Source organism: Chrysemys picta, chromosome 17, assembly GCF_011386835.1.
Source record: "Chrysemys picta bellii isolate R12L10 chromosome 17, ASM1138683v2, whole genome shotgun sequence".
Classification (NCBI taxonomy): Eukaryota; Metazoa; Chordata; order Testudines; family Emydidae; genus Chrysemys; species Chrysemys picta.
Genome location: NC_088807.1, coordinates 9,506,525 through 9,525,720, shown reverse-complemented (window position 1 = coordinate 9,525,720; position 19,196 = coordinate 9,506,525). Strand labels below are relative to the sequence as shown.

The 19,196-nt window shown below is 54.7% G+C and overlaps 1 protein-coding gene and 2 pseudogenes across 1 annotated transcript in view; 2 read left to right on the top strand and 1 right to left on the bottom strand.

The window, feature by feature from the left end:
- Positions 1-19,196, top strand: part of LOC101934392 (deleted in malignant brain tumors 1 protein-like) — a 278,680-nt gene that overhangs the window by 55,891 nt on the left and 203,593 nt on the right.
- On the top strand, positions 1,330-19,193 carry LOC101952227 (soluble scavenger receptor cysteine-rich domain-containing protein SSC5D-like; annotated as a pseudogene).
- LOC112061041 (U2 spliceosomal RNA) lies at positions 18,496-18,663 on the bottom strand (annotated as a pseudogene).

The following is a 19,196-nucleotide window of genomic DNA, read 5'->3' as shown; positions in this document are numbered from 1 at the left end:
AATAGAGTCAGAAGCCTTGCCCAGGGGCAAGTCACTGTCAGAGTTTGTCAGTGGACTTAGGGTGAGGAGCCAGGAACAAGAGGTAGTAACGGGAGCAAGGAGCAGGAACCGGGCGAGGAGGCAGGAACCTGGTGCCTGGGGTCTGTCCAATCAGGAGTCAGCTTCTAGTCACCTGCCCTGGTGGGTGGGCCTCTGCTGGTGGGCCATTAGCTACAATTCCCTCATCTCATCGTGGTGGGACACGTAAGGCTGTAGTTCAGGGACCTCGGTTTGAGGCCTGTAGTGCATGTGAGATGCCTAATTCTTTCCCATTTCCTGCATAAACAGCATATTGCCCTCTGGGGCAGGTCTCTGGCCTGTGCTATCCAGGAGGTCAGACTAGCTGGTCACAGTGGGCACTTTGGGCCTTGGGAATCTATGAATCCTGCTGATCAGATTCAGTGTCAGATGGAGCCTGCAGCCATTCCCAAGGAGTAGGGACCCCATTTCCCTGTCCAATTAGCATCTAAGCTGTGCTGCAGGGAGGATGGCTTGGTGTCAGTAGGGGGCGCTCTCCCTTTGCAGTTGTGCTGGACCCAATGCCCCAGTGTGGTGCCATCGTTCCTAGCATGAAGAAGCCTTGCCTGTGCCCGCTGGGGGCCAGCTCTCCAACTCTGACAACTCCAACTGGAGCGAATACCAGCGCCAGGAGTGAGGGTGTAAATCTGCTCCCCAGGAGGTTCCTGCCAGCAGTGCGGGGGGTGATCTTTTTAATTAAGTGCTCTAGTGGCAGCAGTAGGTCAGACTGCCGTCCAGTCTCCCCAACCAGGTGACAGCTGGCTGGGAGGGGGTGGACAAACTTCAACATTACCCAAGTGATTAGCCTGGTCAGTGGTGGGGAGCATAGGCACCAACTTTTCCCCACGCCGGTGGGTGCTCGCGCCCCCACTCTGCCACTCCATCCCCGCCTCGCCCCCTCCCGCCCCGATTCCAACCCCTTCCCCAAAGTCCCCACCCCAACTCCACACCTTCCATGCCCCTATTGGACCCCTTCCCCAAATCGCGGCCCACCTCCTCCCCTGAGCGCGCCGCGTGCCCGCTCCTCCCCCCTTCCTCCAAGCGCTTGTTGCGCAAAACAGCTGTTTCATAGGAAGCGCTAGGAGCTAGGGGGAAAAAGCGGGCACACGGCGCGCTCAGGGGATGAGGCGGAGCGAAGGTGGGGGTGAGCTGGGACAGGGAGCTGCTGGTGTGTGCAGAGCACCCACCAATTTTTACCCATGGGTGCTCCAGAAGCTGCCCTATACAATTGTAAGATTCGGCCTTGGGGAGATAGTAACTGTACCCACAAAGATGCCGCTGTTGTGTGCTCAGGTAACCCTCCTCCATCATGTCACTGAGGGTGGTGCAGCGATCGGGCTGGGAAGCTTTCAGCACAGACCCAGCTCTCCTGTCTGAGTCAGCGCTGACCCCAGTGCCCCAGCATGGTGCTAAGGGCCTGTACTGCAGGGAGCCGGTTTTGGGGTCACAGTAAGTGTTGCTCTTCCCATGGTATCAGCACTGACCCCATTTCCCCCACCCAGTCCTACAGGCCTGTGCTGCAGGGAGCGGGTTGGGGGCTCAGCCGAGGGCGCTCTCACCTCGCAGTCAGTGCTGGCCTCAGTGTCCCAGCACAGCACTTAGGGCCTGTGCTGCAGGTACCAGTACATGCAACTCAGGGAGAGACCCTCCCCATCGCTGATCGCACTGATCCCCCCGTCCCACTACAGTACAATGGGGTGCTGGGATCCAATTCGCAGGATTTGGTGTCAAATGGAGCCTGCAGCACTATGGGTCCCTTTTTGAAGTATGGGGTTCCTATCCCCGTCACTTTGGGTGATTTCCATCTCATCTAATTTGCCTGAACCTGTAATATCCCCCACAGTGTGGCTGCAGACAGGGTTCTTCCTCACTCCCTCTCCTACAGCCCATGAGTATTTGTGTCCGGTCTCTCAGCTGCCTTGTTCCATCCCAGAGGTGGCTGCATATCAGAGGTGGGGAGTGAGTCCTTGATAGGCAGGCGCTGTGTTTAGAGGCTGTTCAGACCTGTCAGTGGGAGGTGCTAAGTTCCCCAGCGTTAGTAGCAATCACATGCACAGGAACCTACCTGAGTGTTTATTCCCTTGGGGCATTTGCAGACTCAGGCATTTCAGAGCAGACTTCGCTCCGACTGGTGAACAGCCCAAGTCGCTGCGCTGGGAGCGTCGAGGTGCTTCACAACCAGCAGTGGGGAACCGTGTGTGATCACAAATGGGAATTAGCTGCGGCCAGAGTCGTGTGCAGGCAGCTGGGCTGTGGGCCGGCGTTATCACCCCCAGATGGGTCTCACTTTGGGTGAGGATCTGACCCCATCTGGCTGGATGACGTTGACTGCACAGGGACAGAAGCTGCCCTCACCGAATGCCGGGCTAGCCCTTGGAGAGACCATAACTGTCACGATGGAGAAGATGCCGGTGTTGTGTGCTCAGGTAACCCTCCGCCATCCCGGTGGATGCTGCAGGGAGTGGGATAGGAGGTCAGTAGGGGGCAGTCAGTTCAGAGCCCAATGTAACAGGGCTTTGCAAGAGGCCTGTGCTGTAGGGACAGCGTGCGGGCTCCTGAGAGACTGCTCTGCCCTCGCAGTCAGTGCTGACCCCCATGTGGGTGAAGGGACTGTGCTGTAGGGAGCAGTTTGGGGACCACACAAGGGAGCCTTTCCCCTGGAGTTAGTGCTGACCCCAGTGTCCCAGCACAGCACTTAGGGCCTGCACTGCAGGGAGCAGTACATGCACCTCAGTGAGAGGCCCTCCCCGTCACTGATCGCTCTGATCCCCCTGCCCCACTACAGCACAATGGGGCGCTGGGTAACCTTAGATGTGATTTGTGGAATTTGGGGTCGAATGGATCCTGCAGCCACTCACAGGCAAGAGAAACCTGGGATCCCTTTATGAAGTGTGGGGCTCCTCCCCACATCACTCCTGGTGATTTCCATCTCAGCTAATGACCCTTGAACCTGTTATATCCTCCAAACTGTGACTGGAGTCATGGTCCTTCCTCACTCCCTCTCCTTCACATCCCATGAGTTTCTGTGCTTTGTCTTTCACCTACCCTGTTCCAACCACAGGCGGCTGCATGTCAGTGGTGGCGAGTAAACCCCTAACAGGCAGTTGCAGAGGCTGTTCACAGCCCTCAGTGGGTTGTGCTACTTTCCCCAGGGTCACTAGTGATCAGATGCAGAGGAACCTACTTGAATGTTTATTCCCTTGGGGTATTTGCAGACTCCGGCATTTCAGAACTGGCTCAGCTCCGACTGGTGAACAGCCCGAGTCGCTGCGCTGGGAGAGTCGAAGTGCTTCACAACCAGCAGTGGGGAACCGTGTGTGATGACAGCTGTGATTTAACTGAGGCCAGAGTCGTGTGCAGGCAGCTGAGCTGCGGGACGGTATTATCAGCCCCAGGGTGGGGGGGAGCTCGATTTGGACGAGGCTCTGATCCCATCTGGCTGGATAACATTCACTGCACAGGGACAGAAGCTGCCCTCTCCGAATGCAGGACTCAGCCTTGGGGAGACAATGACTGTGACCACGGAGAAGCTGCCGGTGTTGTGTGCTCAGGTAACTTGCATCCGTCACTGTGGGTGTTGTGGGGAGTAGGAGGGGGGCTCAGTAGGGGGGCTTTCCCCTCGCAGTCAGTGCTGAGCCAGTGCCCCAGCGCTGCAGGGAGCAGTACGTGCACCTCAGTGAGAGAGCCTCCGCGTCATTGATCGCCCTGATCGCCCTGCCCCGCTACAGCACAATGGGGTGCTGTGTAAACGTAGATCCCATTTGCAGGATTTGGTGTTGAATGGAGCCTGCTGCCACTCAGGGATCCCTTTATGAAGTGTGGGGTTCCTATCCCTGTCACTTTTGGTCATTTCCAAAGGCTCTGGGAGGGCCTTTGGGTGTGAGAGGGGCTTAGTACGCAGGAGTGGGTGTGGGGTGTTGGATCCAGGCTCCGGCAACCTGTCCCGGGCTCTGGCTACTCCTAAGCAGAGGCGCATCAGGCTCTGCGTGCTGCCCGCCCCCTCCCCCCCCCCCGTGCTGACTGCACATCTCCAATTGGCTGGGAACCATGGCCAATGGGAGCTGCGGGTGGAGTGAATGTGCCAAACCCCCTGTCGAACCTCTGTCCAGGAGCAGCCAGGAGAAGTTGCTGCTTTCAGGGAGCCATCCGAGGTGAGTGGCCCCCGGATCCAGCACCCCCCACTCGATACTGCCCCCCAACTGCCTGCCCTGAGCCCCCTCCTGCACTCAAACTTCCTCCCAGAGTCCGTGCGCCACACCCCCTCCCGTGTCCCAACCCCCAGCCCCGCACCCACACCCGCTTCTGCACCCAAACTCCCTCCCTCTTAGTTGACCGGCATTTTTCATTTACCGGCACCCCCCAGACCCCGAAAATGCCGGATAATAATAAAGTGAGAACGGTACACATTGTATTCTGTGTTGTAACTGAAATCAATATATTTGAAAACAAAGAAAAACATCCAAAATATTCAATAAATTTCAATTGGTATTCTATTGTTTAACATTGTGATTAAAACTGCGATTAATAGTGATTAATTTTTTAAATCACAATTAATCTTTTGAGTTAATCGCATGAGTTAACTGCGATTAATTGACAGGAAGTGAACCCCTAACAGGCTGTTGCAGAGGCTGTTCAGACCTGTCAGTGGGAGGCGCTACGTTTCCCAGCATCACTAGTGATCAGATGCACAGGAACCTCCCTGAGTGTTTATTCCCTTGGGGTGTTTGCAGACCCAGGAATTTCAGAAGTGGCTCAGCTCCGACTGGTGAATGGCCCGAGTCACTGCGCTGGGAGAGTCGAGGTGCTTCACAACCAGCAGTGGGGAACCGTGTGTGATGACAGCTGGGACATAACTGATGCTGGAGTCGTGTGCAGGCAGCTGGGCTGTGGGACGGCGTTATCAGCCCCAGGAGGGGCTCGATTTGGGCAAGGATCAGACCGTATCTGGCTGGATGACGTTCACTGCACAGGGACAGAAGCTGCCCTCACCGTATGCAGGGCTCTGTCTTGGGGAGACAATAACTGTAAGCACGGAGAAGATGCCGGTGTTGTGTGCTCAGGTAACCTTCAACTACCACCATGTGTGTTACAGGGAGCAGGGTGGGAAGTTCATTATGGGGCATTGTCCCCTCACAGCCAGAGCTGATCCCAGCATGGTGCTTGGGGCCTGTGCTTAAGGGGGCAATATGGCGGTTCCAGTAGGGAGCGCTCTCCTCTCAGACTGTGCTGACCCTAATTCCTCTGTGCGGTTCTATGGGCCTGTGCTGCAGGGAGCAGTGTGAGGGCTCAGCAGGGGATGCTCACACTCTCCCCTTGCAGTCAGTGCTGGCCCCAGTGCCCTAGTGCGGTGCTAGGGGGCTTGTGCTGCAGGTAGGGGGGTGTCAGTAGGGGGTGCTCGCCCGTTGCAGTTGTGCTGCAACTAATGCCCCAGTGCGGTGCCATGGGTCCCTAGCATGAGGAAGCCTGGTCTGTACCCGCTGGGGGGCTGCTCTCCAACTCCCTCGACCACAGGCCACACAAGCCGTGCCCTCTAGGCCTTGCGGGGTGACCTCTCTCCAGGTTGGCAATAGGCACAATTCATCCCTCAGCCCTCCGAGCGTCCCCCTGCAGGACCCAATCCCTGTCCCACTCGGCATTCACAGCAGTCACAGATCTGCTGCTCCCAAAGAACAGGGCCCCCATCTGACCAGTTCCACGTCCCATCTCTGCCCCAATCAATGCACAGTCCTAAATCTCTTCATAGTCACACCAAGGACAAGTGATTTCACAAAGTGTAGAGATTCGAGGGATAGCAAGGAGAAGAGTTGGAAAGAAATAGTTCCATGGCAAATAAAATCATACCATGCTGAGTATAGCTTAGACTCACTGAACGAGATACTTTTCTGTCTGGTAGAGGAACATTCACCCCACAGTGCTTCCAGGCTTTTACTCCAGGCTTGGCTGTGAAATCCTGTTCCTGAGACAAACGCTGTCAGTTGCCTCCTGGGTGAAAGGGAGCTCTTGTCCCCTCTCCTCTTTCTTTGTAGGTACAGACCATTCTCTCTTCCCAGAGGAGGTCTCTTTTCGGAGACTTGTGCTGAGGGTCCTTTGTCTTTGTAAATTCTCAGGTCCCCACTGGGCCCAGACAGTGAATATAACCTGTCTCCACGGCTGTGCTTTGTTCTATGTGCTGATTGGCTCAGCCGAAGGATTGCCATGGCGCAGGTGACAAGCTTCACTTCAACACTTCTGGAGTGTCATATTCTACATTTTACATCTTTCTTCGACTATGTCCCATCCAAACATCTTGCCCCTATTAGGGCGACGAGTGGGCTGCTGGCTCTTGGTAGAGGCCTAACATACCACCTTTGGTGAGCTATTGTGCATATATCTCATCCAGGGGATTCCCATAAAACTCTAGGCATCCCTGTGCCCTCTGCAATTTGGAGTCTAGTTATCTCTGGACCAGACTCCTCTGCGGCACAATGGGGACCTGGGTAACTGCAGCTTCCTTTGGTTGGATTTGGTGTCAACGGAGCCTGCAGCTGCTCACTCAAACTAAAAATCCAGGGCCAATTTCTGAAGAGTCCAGTTCCTACTCACTGTGTTCCGGCGGATTTGCATCTCAGGAAATTAGCCCTGAACCTGTAACTTCCCCAACAGCTGGACACAGGAGATGCAATTCTTCCTCACTTCCTGTCCTACACAGCCTACATATTTCCCTGTGCCGTTTCTCAGCAGCCCTGTCCTACCCCAGAAGTGGCTGCATGTCAGTGGGGGGAGTCTTCTTTTGTGTATATCACAAGGCGATATCCATGTAACCCTTCTGCCAGTGGTGTTGGAAGTGACCAGGGCCGGGTTCAATATCTAGGGGTTCCTTTCCAGCAATATAACACAGATCCGGCTTTAGCACCCACCCAGTAACCTGGGACAATTACACACCACCCCTTGGGTGCTTCTACGTGGCAAAACGTCCCCTCCTGCAAGCACAGAGTCTCAATGCAGAACAGAAGCTTTTTTATAAAAGGAGGAAAGCCCCCCACCATTCACTTGGGAAAATGCCACAAACAGGATTTATAACATAAAACTATGAGTAAAACACCTACCCTACAGCATGTTGGGAAGTGTCTTTTGCCTCAGGTTCTTGAGTCGAGCAACCAAAAGTTCCTTTAAGGTGCCCCTCCCATCTCCCTCCAGCGCACCCCACTCACAGTGGTAGTCCTTGATTAGTGAAGACCCAGAGTCTTAGCACGGAAGAATCCCAAGGCTGGCTAAGCAGCATAGAATCATGGAATATCAGGGTTGGAAGGGATCTCAGGATGTCATCTAGTCCAACCCCCTGCTCAAAGCAGGACCAATCCCCAACTAAATCATCCCAGCCAGGGCTTTGACAAGCCTGGCCTTAAAAACCACCTCCCTAGGTAACCCATTCCAGTGCTTCACCACCCTCCTAGTGAAAAAGCTTTTCCTAATATCCAACCTAAACCTCCCCCACTGCAACTTGAGACCATTACTCCTTGTTCTGGTACCAATGAGACCCGTCTAGATCCACCCTCTTTGGAACCCCCTTTCAGGTAGTTGAAAGCATCTATCAAATCCTCCCTCATTCTTCTCTTCTGCAGACTAAATAATCCCAGTTCCCTCAACCGCTCCCCGTAAGTCATGTGTTCCAGCCCCCAAATCATTTTTGTTGCCCTCCGCTGTGCTCTTTCCAATTTTTCCACATCCTTCTTGTAGTGTGGGGCCCAAAACCGGACACATTACTCCAGATGAGGCCTCACCAATGTCGAATAGAGGGGAATGATCACGTCTCTCGATCTGCTTCAGAATTAATTCCTTGAGGACCTGCTCCATGATTTTTCCAGGGACTAAGGTGAGGCTGACTGGCCTGTAATTCCCCAGATCCTCCTTCTTCCCTTTTTTAAAGATGGGCACTACATAAGCCTTTTTCCAGTCATCCGGGACCTCCCTGGATCCCCATGAGTTTTCAAAGATAATGGCCAATGGCTCTGCAATCACATCTGCCAACTCCTTTAGCACCCTCGGATGCAGCGCATTCAGCCCCATGGACTTGTGCTCATCCAGCTTCTCTAAATAGTCCTGAACCACTTCCTTCTCCACAGAGGGCTGGTCACCTTCTCCCCATACTGTGCTGCCCAGCTGACCTTGTTCGTGAAGACAGAGGCAAAGAAAGCATCGAGTACATTAGCTTTTTCCATGTCCTCTGTCACTAGGTTGCCTCTCTCATTCAGTAAGGGGCCCACACTTTCCTTGACTTTCTTCTTGTTGCTAACATACCTGAAGAAACCCTTCTTGTTACTCTTAACATCCCTTGTAGGCTGCAACTCCACGTGTGATTTGGCCTTCCTGATTACATTCCTGCATGCCAGAGCAATATTTTTGTACTCCTCCCTGGTTATTTGTCCAATCTTCCACTTCTTGTAAGCTTCTTTTTTGTGTTTAAGATCAGCAAGGATTTCACTGTTAAGCCAAGCTGGTCGCCTACCATATTTACTATTCTTAAAAATTTGATTAAGATGATGTTAAAAAAAGAATAGTGAACAGAGTTTGAGCATAGAAGTTTCTGGTTATCAGGGAATAACATACAGATTATCGAGGGTGCAAAGTTTGGTTTAAGATCAAGTGGCATGAGGAATACATAATCTGCAATATCCCCGATTGGGGATAAAAGGTTGATGAGTCAAAGTACAGATATTGAGATATGAGGGTATGAAGTTCGTAAAGTGGCTATGTTCGGGTGTTGATAATAATGAGTGGATATGATGATGAGGATGGATTGACCCTCATTTGGTGAGATTTAATGTTCAGGGAGTTTATGGTTCCAGTTCATATGATCCAACGGAGAAAGTCACTTGGTCCCTTTCTCCTAGTTGGAGAACGATGTCACTCTGGCTCACGCTTCCTGGTACTGTCGGTGGCCGGTGATGTGCTCGATGTAGATGTCCCTGGACCATCGGATGGCGTCTGAGACCATGAGGCGCCACATGAGACGTGCGTAGCGTCGACCAATCCCGCAGGTCCGCAGCACACGCTCGTTGCAGGGGTCCCAGGCGCCCAGCGCTCCGACAATCAGTGCGTCCATCTGCACCTCATAGCCCTTCCCTCTCAGGGTGTCAGACAGGGGGGCGCACTTTTCCAGCTTACGAGCTCGGGTTTCGCGAAATGCCGGGGTCCTGTTCTCAAAGGAGACCGTGACGTCAACGAGAATGATCTTTTTCTGGGCCTCGTCGGTGACGACCACGTCAGGTCGTAGCTGGCTGTCAGTACCGGCGATGGTGCAGTTCATGGAGATCTCCCCTATGTGTGGCGCGATGGCTTTCACCAGGCAGTTCTGGATGGCATTGTGGCGCAGCTGCCAGGCTCTGGAGTGGGGTTTGCAGTTGCACAGGACGTGAGGCAGGGTCTCGTTGAGGTAGGCGCACTTCCTGCAACTTTTGTCTCGGTTCCCGTGGTGGATGGCTCCGTTGAGCGGGACGCAGTTGAGCCGGGCACGGTGGATGAACCGCCTGTCGGAGAAACGGGTGAAGCCGCCCCCGTCGAGGAAGTGGTTGCTAGCGTCCCACTTGCTGGTCAACTCAAAGGCTTTACCCTGCTCCGGTTTACGCTTCAGGGTTTCCATGTACAGTGAGCGGATGGCGGCCTTCAGAGTCCTCTCCAGCAAGCCCCTGGCCGACGGGGTGACGATGGTGTTGTCGTCCGACCTGATCTGCGTCACCCGGACTCTCAGCTACTGGCGCTCCTCGCACCACTCCCAGCGGCAGCCGATGCGCTTCCCCAGGCGACGCGTGGCATTGCAAGTGCGGGACCACAGTGAAGTGATGTCGCGCCCATACCGTCCGAATTCCCCATCCAGGGAGCCGCTCAGGAAGGTGGCGATGTCTTGGTTCGAGGGGGCTCTGCCGATCCACTTCTCTGTCGCATCACGCAGGGCGTTTGCCACAATGTTCCCCACCGTGGCGTCAGGACATGTCAGCAGGCGGAAGGCGTGGGTGATCACCGCGATGTCACACAGGTCACCCATGCAGGGAACGTTGGCGCCGCCGTGCCTGTGGGCAATGTAGACCAGCTCGTTGCTGGCTTTCTGGGGAAGGAACAGCCACTTCTTCACCAACCTCCGGATGATCTTGTCTGCCTTGTTGAGGGGCACATTCGCCACGGCGCATCTCCTTAGGGTGAACGAGATGCGTGGGATCAGGAAGGGGTTCAGGGCGTTTATCTTCTGCCACGGTGCCAGCAGGGAGGCATCAATCTTGGCGGCATCCTGCAAGATCTCCTGGATGGTGTCCTCGGGGGTCTGCCGGACACGGAACCCTGTTGGCGTGCCCAGGTGCTGGTATGCCTGCCCCTCTGCCAGGGGGATGATGGGCTCACCCTGGATCTGGAACCCCGTTGTCTGCACCGAGTCGCTTTTGCTGCCGTCAATGTGCAGAGTTGCACACTTCTTCACATTGAAGCGGAGCCCCATCCAGTCAGTAGCTCGGCTGGTGGCATCTAGCATACCTTGGAGGCTCTCTGGATCATCCGCGGTCAGGACCAGATCGTCCGCGTAGGCCAGAATGCTGAGTTTCTTACCGTGCAGGTTGAAGCCGGTCGGGCCGCTGGAGATGGCTCGGATGAGCGGTTCCATGGCCAGGTTGAAGATGATGGGGCTAAGGGTTCATCCTTGTTTCACGCCGCGGCGGATGGGGATGGCGTCCGTCTCTCCGTCCATGGCACGGATGGTGGTGGTGCAGTCCTTGTAGAGGTCCCGGAGGATCTGGATGAAGGTTTCTGGCATCCCGAACTCTCCCAGGGTGGCAAAGATGTGATGGTGGGGTATGGACCCAAAGGCGTTGGTCAGGTCAAACCATGCTACTGCGCACTACCTCTTGGACCTCCTGGCCTCCTGGATGGCCGTCTGAAGGAGGAAGTTGTGCTCGTAGCATCCCTCGCAGGACATGAAACCCTTCTGCACTGAGCTGACGGCGCCCCCGCACACTGACCAGTCTGTGATCCTTGCCGTGAGGCAGCTGGCATACAGCTTGTAGATGGTGGAGCAGAGGGAGATGGGCCTCCAGTTGCTGGGGTCGTCTCGGTCGCCTTTTTTGTGGTTGAGCACGGTCATGGACTTTTTCCAGGAGCGGGGAACGCGATGGAACTGCTTGCATTTGTTGAAGATGGCAACGAGCACCAAGCAGCCAGGGTCTCGCTTCTTCAGCAGGGGGTAGCAGATGCCATCTTTTCCAGGGGCGGTGTTTTTGGTCCTCGACAGCCTCGCCTGCACCTCCTGCGGGGAAAAATCTCGCTCCAAGTCCGCCGTGAGGTCGATCCGGGGTAGCGGGGAAAGGCACTCTGGGCGTTGCAAGTTGGTCTGGGCCTCGTGATCAAACACATCCTTGAAGTAGGAGTAGAGCCTCTCGGGCTGGATGGCACAGTAGGAGGAGGTCCCGTCGAGGATCTCCCTCATGGCTTTCGTCCGGTTCATCCTGTATAGTTTCTGAATACGGGATGCAGCCGTTGGATCGTAGCGGCGGCCGACGTCCCCTCTCCTGCCTTCTCTGGCAGTGTGGTTACGGCTCGGCGCAGGGAATTTGCGAGTGGCCCGTGCGGCTTCCTGGGGTTCCCTCCTTTTGGCCGTAATTTCCACAGACAATTCTGCAGTCAGTCTGTCCATCAGGGTGTCGAAGTTCTCAAAGTCCTCAGCCTTTGCCAGCTCCTCCATCCAGGCAGATTGCCACGGCATGGGCTCTTTGGGTAACCTTGGAGGAGGTATTGAGTCTCCCGGGGGCGGGGTCTGGCTGTGGGATCTGGGGGCTATGGGAGGCTCCTCCGTTGGCTGGATCTCGCCGTGCAGCCTGGGGAACGATGCTAGTTGCTCCTACGGCAGGGCGGCATGAGGTTACCTGTGGGGGAGCGCTGCAGTGTCTCGCGTCCGTGTTGTGCCGGATGGTTTTTATGAAGTCGCTGAGGCGTCTGGTGAGGTTCTTGACCTGAGAGGTGGCGGTGGTCCCCCTCACAGCAGGGTCCAGCGTGGGGATTCTGGAGACGGGACTGGTCCTTTTGGTGGCATCGTCAGTCATCGAGGCGGGGGTTACGCTTCCCTCAGTTGGCGGTTGGTCCCCCCTTATCTGCTGTGACACTGGGGATGCTGGCTGGGGTGCTGAAGCCAGATCATCGGTGGGAGTCAAGGTTGGAACCCGGAGGATGTCAGTGGGATTCACTTTCACGGTCGTGGGGGGTCCCCTGCACGTGGCTTGATGAAACTTACATTTCTTTTGGGTCTCGAAGGGGAGATCGCAGCGGCTACACCGGAAAGCAATTTGTTTGTTGTAGGTCTTACAAACGTGTTTGCTGAGGGCCGTGAGGGTCTGGACTCCATGGACAGGGAGACAGAAGGGGCAGAGGAGGAGACCTGTAGGGAGCGGGTACTGGAGGTAGATGTGGTCTTCTTCCCCTGCCTCATTCTCCATGGGGCGGATCTCTGTTGCGCCTGCAGACTCGCCAGGTGATTCCTCTGGGTCCGGTAGAGAAGCTTGGGGAGGTGTAGTCGCTCTTGGGGGGGGCACTGGACTCACTGGCCACATTGTCTCTTTGCCCGGAAGGACAGCGTGCGGCATCGAGATCTTGGACTCTGAGGTGCAGTCCCCTTCGAGCAGCCCTCCTCCGGACAGCCGGGTGGTAAGTAGTTTTGAGGTCTGGGGTTGAGGAGTTGGTTCCTTCCGGAGCATCCCTCTCTGGAGCAGTGGGGCAGCGATCAGCATCCTGGTCCTGGGTCATTGGGGGCGCTCATCCGCTGGCATCCTTCCCGGCGGGGCGGCGCTCATCATCCTGGTTCTGGGTCATTGAGGGGGCTCGTCCGCTGGCATCCTTCCCGGCGGGGCGGCGCTCATCATCCTGGTTCTGGGTCATTGAGGGGGCTCGTCCGCTGGCATCCTTCCCGGCGGGGCAGCGATCAGCATCCTGGTCTTGGGAAGCGGGCAGGGTTCTCCGGGTCTTCCGTGAAGCACCAAGGGTGGTCTTCAGAATAGGTTTTTGCTGAGCTTTCTGGGAAGCAGGAACAGCAGCAGCCGATGACAGAATAGCTGAAGCTGAAAAAGAGTTTTCTTCTAAAATAGGAGAAGTGGAGTATATCTTTAAAGCAGCATCAATTTTTTCAAAAATGGCTGCAGGAGATTCCATCTTCTGGATGGGTGTTTGCAGTCAACCATCAGAGAAAAATTAAACTGATTCCCCAGCGACAGGAGAGATCAAAGGCCCAGGAGACTCCCTGAGTGTTTATTCCCTTGGGTGTTTGCAGGCTCAGTCCATAGGCGCGAACTCCATGGGTGCTCTGGGGCTGGAGCACCCACGGAAAAAAATTGGTAGGTGTTCAGCACCCACCGGCAGCTCCCCATGGCTCCGCCCCGCCCCCCTGCTCCAGCTCACCTCCGCCTCCTCCGTGAGCACGCCGCCGCGTTCTGCTTCTCCCCCTCCTTCCCAGTGCTTGTGCCATGAAACAGCTGATTCTCAGGGCAGGGAGGGAGGGGAAAGGAGGCGGAATGCGGTGTACTGGGGGAAGAGGCAGGGCCGGGGCAGGGATTTGGGGAAGGGATCCAATAGGGGCAGGAAGGGGGCGAAGTTAGGGCGGGGACTTTGGGGATGGGATTGGAATGGGTGCGAGGCCAGGGGTGGGGATGGGATGGAGTCGGGGCGGGGAAGGGGGGGGCGCGGGCACCCACCGGCGCTAGAGAAAGTTGGCACCTATGGCTCAGTCAGTCTAGGCTTTGCTCCACTTCGACTGGTGAACAGCCCGAGTCGCTGCGCTGGGAGAGTCGAGGTGCTTCACAATCAGCAGTGGGGAACCGTGTGTGATGACAGCTGGCAGTTACCTGTCACCTGATGCTGCCGTCACGTGCAGGCAGCTGGGATGTGGGACAGCGTAATCAGCCCCAGGCAGGCCTCGATTTGGTCCAGGGTCTGATCTAGATGATTCCCTAAGAAAGTAGGATCCAGGGGTCCCAGCACATCCCAGTGCTGCCCCCTTTTCTCGAGGATCTTCCACCCTAGTGTGAATGCTGGGATTCAGTATTCCCAAAGATTTGGCTCTGTGGCCCCTATCAAAGTCCTTCTTCTCCTGAGTTTTCTATTCATCTTCCTTCTCCTGAACTCTCTGGAACTCAGGCCAGCAAAGGTCTCGTTGAGATCATTTTGGGGTCGTTCCGATAGTTGGCTGACCCTCAGCCCTACCACGAGCCTGTCTCTGATACGTTCTTCACTCACCTACCCATAGCCACAGTGTTCGATTAGGTTCTACGGGGCTCTTATCAATCATTCGCTGACTCCCCGTTCTCTGGCTGGCATAAGTGAAATCGCACCTGCTCGGACACCACAGTGGAGCGTGGCATGAAATGCTCATCCAGTTCTTCTTTCACTGTCTTGAACAGTTTCATCTGAGCAGCTGTGAGGCTTCTGGGAGGGACAACAACTCTGTTGCAGGCCCATTGAACAGTGCACGGCATTCCCTTGTTTCTCCTCTGATTGCTCAGAAAGACTTACACCTGAGGGAACTTCTGTAATCTGCCTACCCAGAGTAGCCACCCCTCAGAGTGCTGTCAATCCCATTCTGTGGGGGTGGAGTTTGGAAAGGATGTTCCTTATTTAAACAGAAAATTTCCTGTCCCGTACTGAGTGAGCACGGAACTTCTTTTATCCCGTATTTCAACAGCAGGGGCCAGTACTCACAAGTGCATCTTTCCAGTCCCCTCCCGACCCTTCAGTGCTTCTCAGGGAAAGCAGACGGGGCTGCGCTCAGGGGCTAGGGTCCAGAGGAGAGTAGAAAGATGCACCTGTGAATACTGGCCCCCTGCTGGACAGGGCCCCCTGCTGACTCCAGCCCTTGAGCACGGCCCCGGCGCAGGCTCCGTCTGGCAGGGCAAGTGGATGGGGCGTTGTGCCCTGGAGCTGCGCTGAAGGGCCAGAGTCAGAAAGGGGCTCTGTCTGGCAGGGGGGTCAGTACTCCCGGGGTGTAGCCGCCCTGCTAGCAGAGTCTCTGCCGACGTCCCCTGTAGAGTGCACAGCCCTGCAGCAGACAAAGACCAGCAACTCGGCTCCTGGTGCCGACGCAGAACCTGAACAGGAGGCGAAGCAGCTGCTGGCCCAGCACCTGAGCCCCTGGGTTTTCTGCAACATCCAGAGCTAGAGAGAGAGAAGCCCTAGGAAGTGAGAAGTGGGGGAAAAGAGACTTGCCCCCAGGGGTTCAAGTCATGACTGGGGACATCTGAAGTCTGACCTGTATTTTTAAATACAGTGTTGGGAACCCTTATCTTAGCTTCTGCATCCCTTACTCACCTGCCTCAGCATAACCGTATTAAAGTGCACTGGCCATAGATTATATACACTGATACTTTAGCTTCCCTTATCAACTGTCTGCATCTCCTTACTGCTAATTTATAGCCATCATTTTCAGCTACCCTCATTTTCTGTTTGTTAGATATTGTGTTAATTATTCATCATTATTATTATTATTATTTGTTGCTGCATTACTTCCCTTCTTAACCAGGATATTTTTTTAACCAACGAATCCGTCTTCTGTGATTGTGGAGTTGTCGGGTTATTGGGCATCCTAAACATTTCCCAATTTTTGTTCACAGTTTGGGTTTAAACCTTTCCTCTCAATCAATTTTGCTCATAATTGTTTTCAGCTTTCGCAAACTTGCCCACTGGCCCTCCATGTCCCAGCTTCACCAGAATGGGCTGCTAGAAGGAGCCAGCCCTTTTCATCTGCCCTGCTGGGCCCTGACCTCTGTCTGCTCCCCATGCTTCTAAGTGCCGAGGGACCAGCTCTTGCTGATTCTGCCTGCAGCTGATTGTGGGAGACTGCTCAAGGCAACCCCTGGCGGTCTGAACTCATTCCTCTTCCCTTCCAGCAGGGCAGCCTGTTAGGGCAGGGTGTGCCGAAGTGGTAGGGCATCCAGCAGAGGGCAGCAAACATCTGGTACAACCCATCACCACTGTCAGGGCAGTTCTGTGTTTGCACAGAGCCAGTGTAATCAGGTCCAAATCATAGAATCATAGAATATCAGGGTTGGAAGGGACCTCAGGAGGTATCTAGTCCAACCCCCTGCTCAAAGCAGGACCTAATCCCAACTAAATCATCCCAGTCAGGGCTTTGTCAAGCCTGTCCTTAAAAACCTCTAAGGAAGGAGATTCCACCACCTCCCTAGGTAACGCATTCCAGTGCTTCACCACCGTCCTAGTGAAATAGTTTTTCCTAATATCCAACCTGGACCTCCCCCACTGCAACTTGAGACCATTACTCCTTGTTCTGTCATCTGGTACCACTGAGACACTTGCACTTGCTCCTCTGCACCTTCCCATTTGTAATTCTGTGATAAATTCTCCTTTATCTGTCAGTTGCCTGTAGGCCCAGCCTGAGTCAGGGGCAATACTTGTTGTGTTAGAAAATTATCACTGATCATTCTTAGAAACTCCAGGGATGTTTTTCTCGTGGCAGCACCAGTCTCCCATAGACTGATCCCCCAGATCAACTCAGATTGTCTTTCTACACATTGCAGCAGATGTTCAAAGTGCTGTTCACCCTGGTCTTTGATTTGCGGGGTGTTGCAGATCCCTCTTACCATGTCTTCATAGGAACAGTTTTCCCTACACTTTACATGTCCAGCTCTGTTGAGTACCCACTAACTGTAAAGCAAGTCAGGGTGTCTTTGATGCAGAGTGTAATCCCCACTGCCGTGTGCTCACTCTGCTCTTCCTAAATGAGGAGAGTTGCCCATTTGTTGCATTAGCCATAGTGGGGCCTTGAGGGGTTTCTTTAAGAGGAGAAATTGATTACACAAGTCAAATATTTCTGTTGTGCAATCTAGTTCATTTACAAAGTCCTGTTTCCCTGAACACAGTACAAAACAAAAAGCAGCCGGCATTTTCCTTTCTCTCAATTTCCAGAGTCTGCCCCTCCAGCTAGTCCTGTGTTTCAAGATGCTATGTTCCCTGTGTCACTAGAGATCAGATGCACAGGAACCTCCCTGAGTGTTTATTCCCTTGGTTGTTTGCAGGCTCAGGCATCTCAGAAGTGGCTCCGCTCCAACTGGTGAACGGCCCAAGTCGCTGCGCTGGGAGAGTCGAGGTGCTTCATAACCAGCAGTGGGGAACCGTGTGTGATGGCAACTGGGACTTGTCCGAGGCTGAATTCGTGTGAAGGCAGCTGGGCTGTGGGACGGCATTATCAGCACCATGTGGGGCTCACTTTGGACAAGGATCTGACCGTGTGTGGCTGGATGAGGTTCAGTGCACAGGGGCAGAAGCTGCCCTCACCGAATGCAAGGCTAAGCCTTGGGGAGAGCATGGCTGTAACCCTGGAGAAGATGCCAGTGTTGTGTGCTCAGGTAACAAACAGGGCGGTAGGAGCCTGTGCTGCTAGAAGTGGGGTGGGGCTCTGTAGAGGATGCTAAACCCTGGGAGTCAGCCCAGGTGTGTGGATGTGTGTGTGTGTTTCGGGGTTTGTGTGTGATTGTCTCTGTACCTGTTTGTGGCAGTGTGTGTGTGTGTGTGTGTGTGAAGGGGTGTGCACGGGACAGTCCATTAATATTTGCATACATGTGTGGCACTTAGAGTTGCCAACCGTCCCAGACTGCCCGGGCGTCTCCCGGAATCGGCCTCGATCTCCCAGAGGCTACTGACACCAATCCGGGAGATTTTAGGTGCTAAAAGTCCAGCGGCACAGCAGGGCTAAGGCAGGCAGCCTACCTGCCCTGGCTCCACACGGCTCCCGGAAGTGACCAGCAAATCCCTCTGGCTCCTAGGCGAAGGGGCGGCCAGGCGGTCTCTGCGCACTACCCCGTCCTGAGCACTGACTCCGCAGCTCCCATTGGCCGCACCTCCCATCCCCCTCCTGAACTCCAACCACCTGCCCAGCCTTCAGCCCCCTCCCGCACCCAAAGTCCCTCCCAAAGCCTGGTGGTGCGGCGCTCAGCTTCCTGGTCCTGGGTCATCGGCGGGGGGCTCCCGCAATTGTGTCCTTCCCGGCGGGACAGCAATCAGCATCCTGGTCCTGGGTCGTTGAGGGGCCCCCTGCTGTGGCATCCTTCCCAGCGGGGCGGCGCTCATCATCCTGGTCCTGGGTCATTGAGGGGGCTCCTCCGGTGGCGTCCTTCCTGGCGGGGCAGCGATCAGCATCCTGGTCTTGGGAAGCGGGCAGGGTTCTCCGGGGGTCCCCCTCCTGAAGAGCTGTTGAGATATTCTTGCTCCTGGACGTGAAGTCCTGAAGAGCTGTCCTTCTGGACCCAGGTCTCCCTGCAGAGGTATCTACGGGGGGTTTCTTCAGCCAGCTCCTAATGTTTTGGTTCTTGCAGATGCTCCGGGTCTTCCATGAAGCACCAAGGCTGGTCTTCAGAATAGGTTTTTGCTGAGCTTTCTGGGAAGCAGGAACAGCAGCAGCCGATGACAGAATAGCTGAAGCTGAAAAAGAGTTTTCTTCTAAAATAGGAGAAGTGGAGTATATCTTTAAAGCAGCATCAATTTTTTCAAAAATGGCTTCTGCATGGGTGTTTGCAGTCAACCATCAGAAAAAAATTAAACTGATAAGAACAGACACTACACTTTGATCTTAGCTCTAAGGAGCCAAGAAGTGATTTCTACACATCGGGATGATTTGTTCCTGGACTCTAGGTGATGTTTTCAGGGAGCTATGGAGACAACACATGTAAATTCGATTCTGATGTCAGGCTAAGGCAACCACTAATGACGCGGGTGACTGTGCTGAGCTCACAATCACCAAGATGCTTATGCCAGCATCTGCCCACGGTACTGCACAGTATCACACTGGAGCGAATACCAGCACCAGGAGTGAGGGTGTAAATCTGCTCCCCAGGAGGTTCCTGCCAGCAGTGCAGCAGGTGATCTTTTTAATTAAGTGCTCTAGTGGGAGCAGTAGATCAGACTGTTGTCCAGTCTGCATAACTAGGTGACAGCTGGCTGGGAGGGGAATGGACAAACTTCAACCTTGCCCAAGTGATTAGCCTGGTCAGTGGTGGGGAGCCCTTGACAGGCAGTGGCTGTGTGCAGAGACTGGTCAGACCCGTTGGTGGGAGGCGCTACGTTCCCCAGCGACAGGAGAGATCAAAGGCCCAGAAAACTCCCTGAGTGTTTATTCCCTTGAGTGTTTG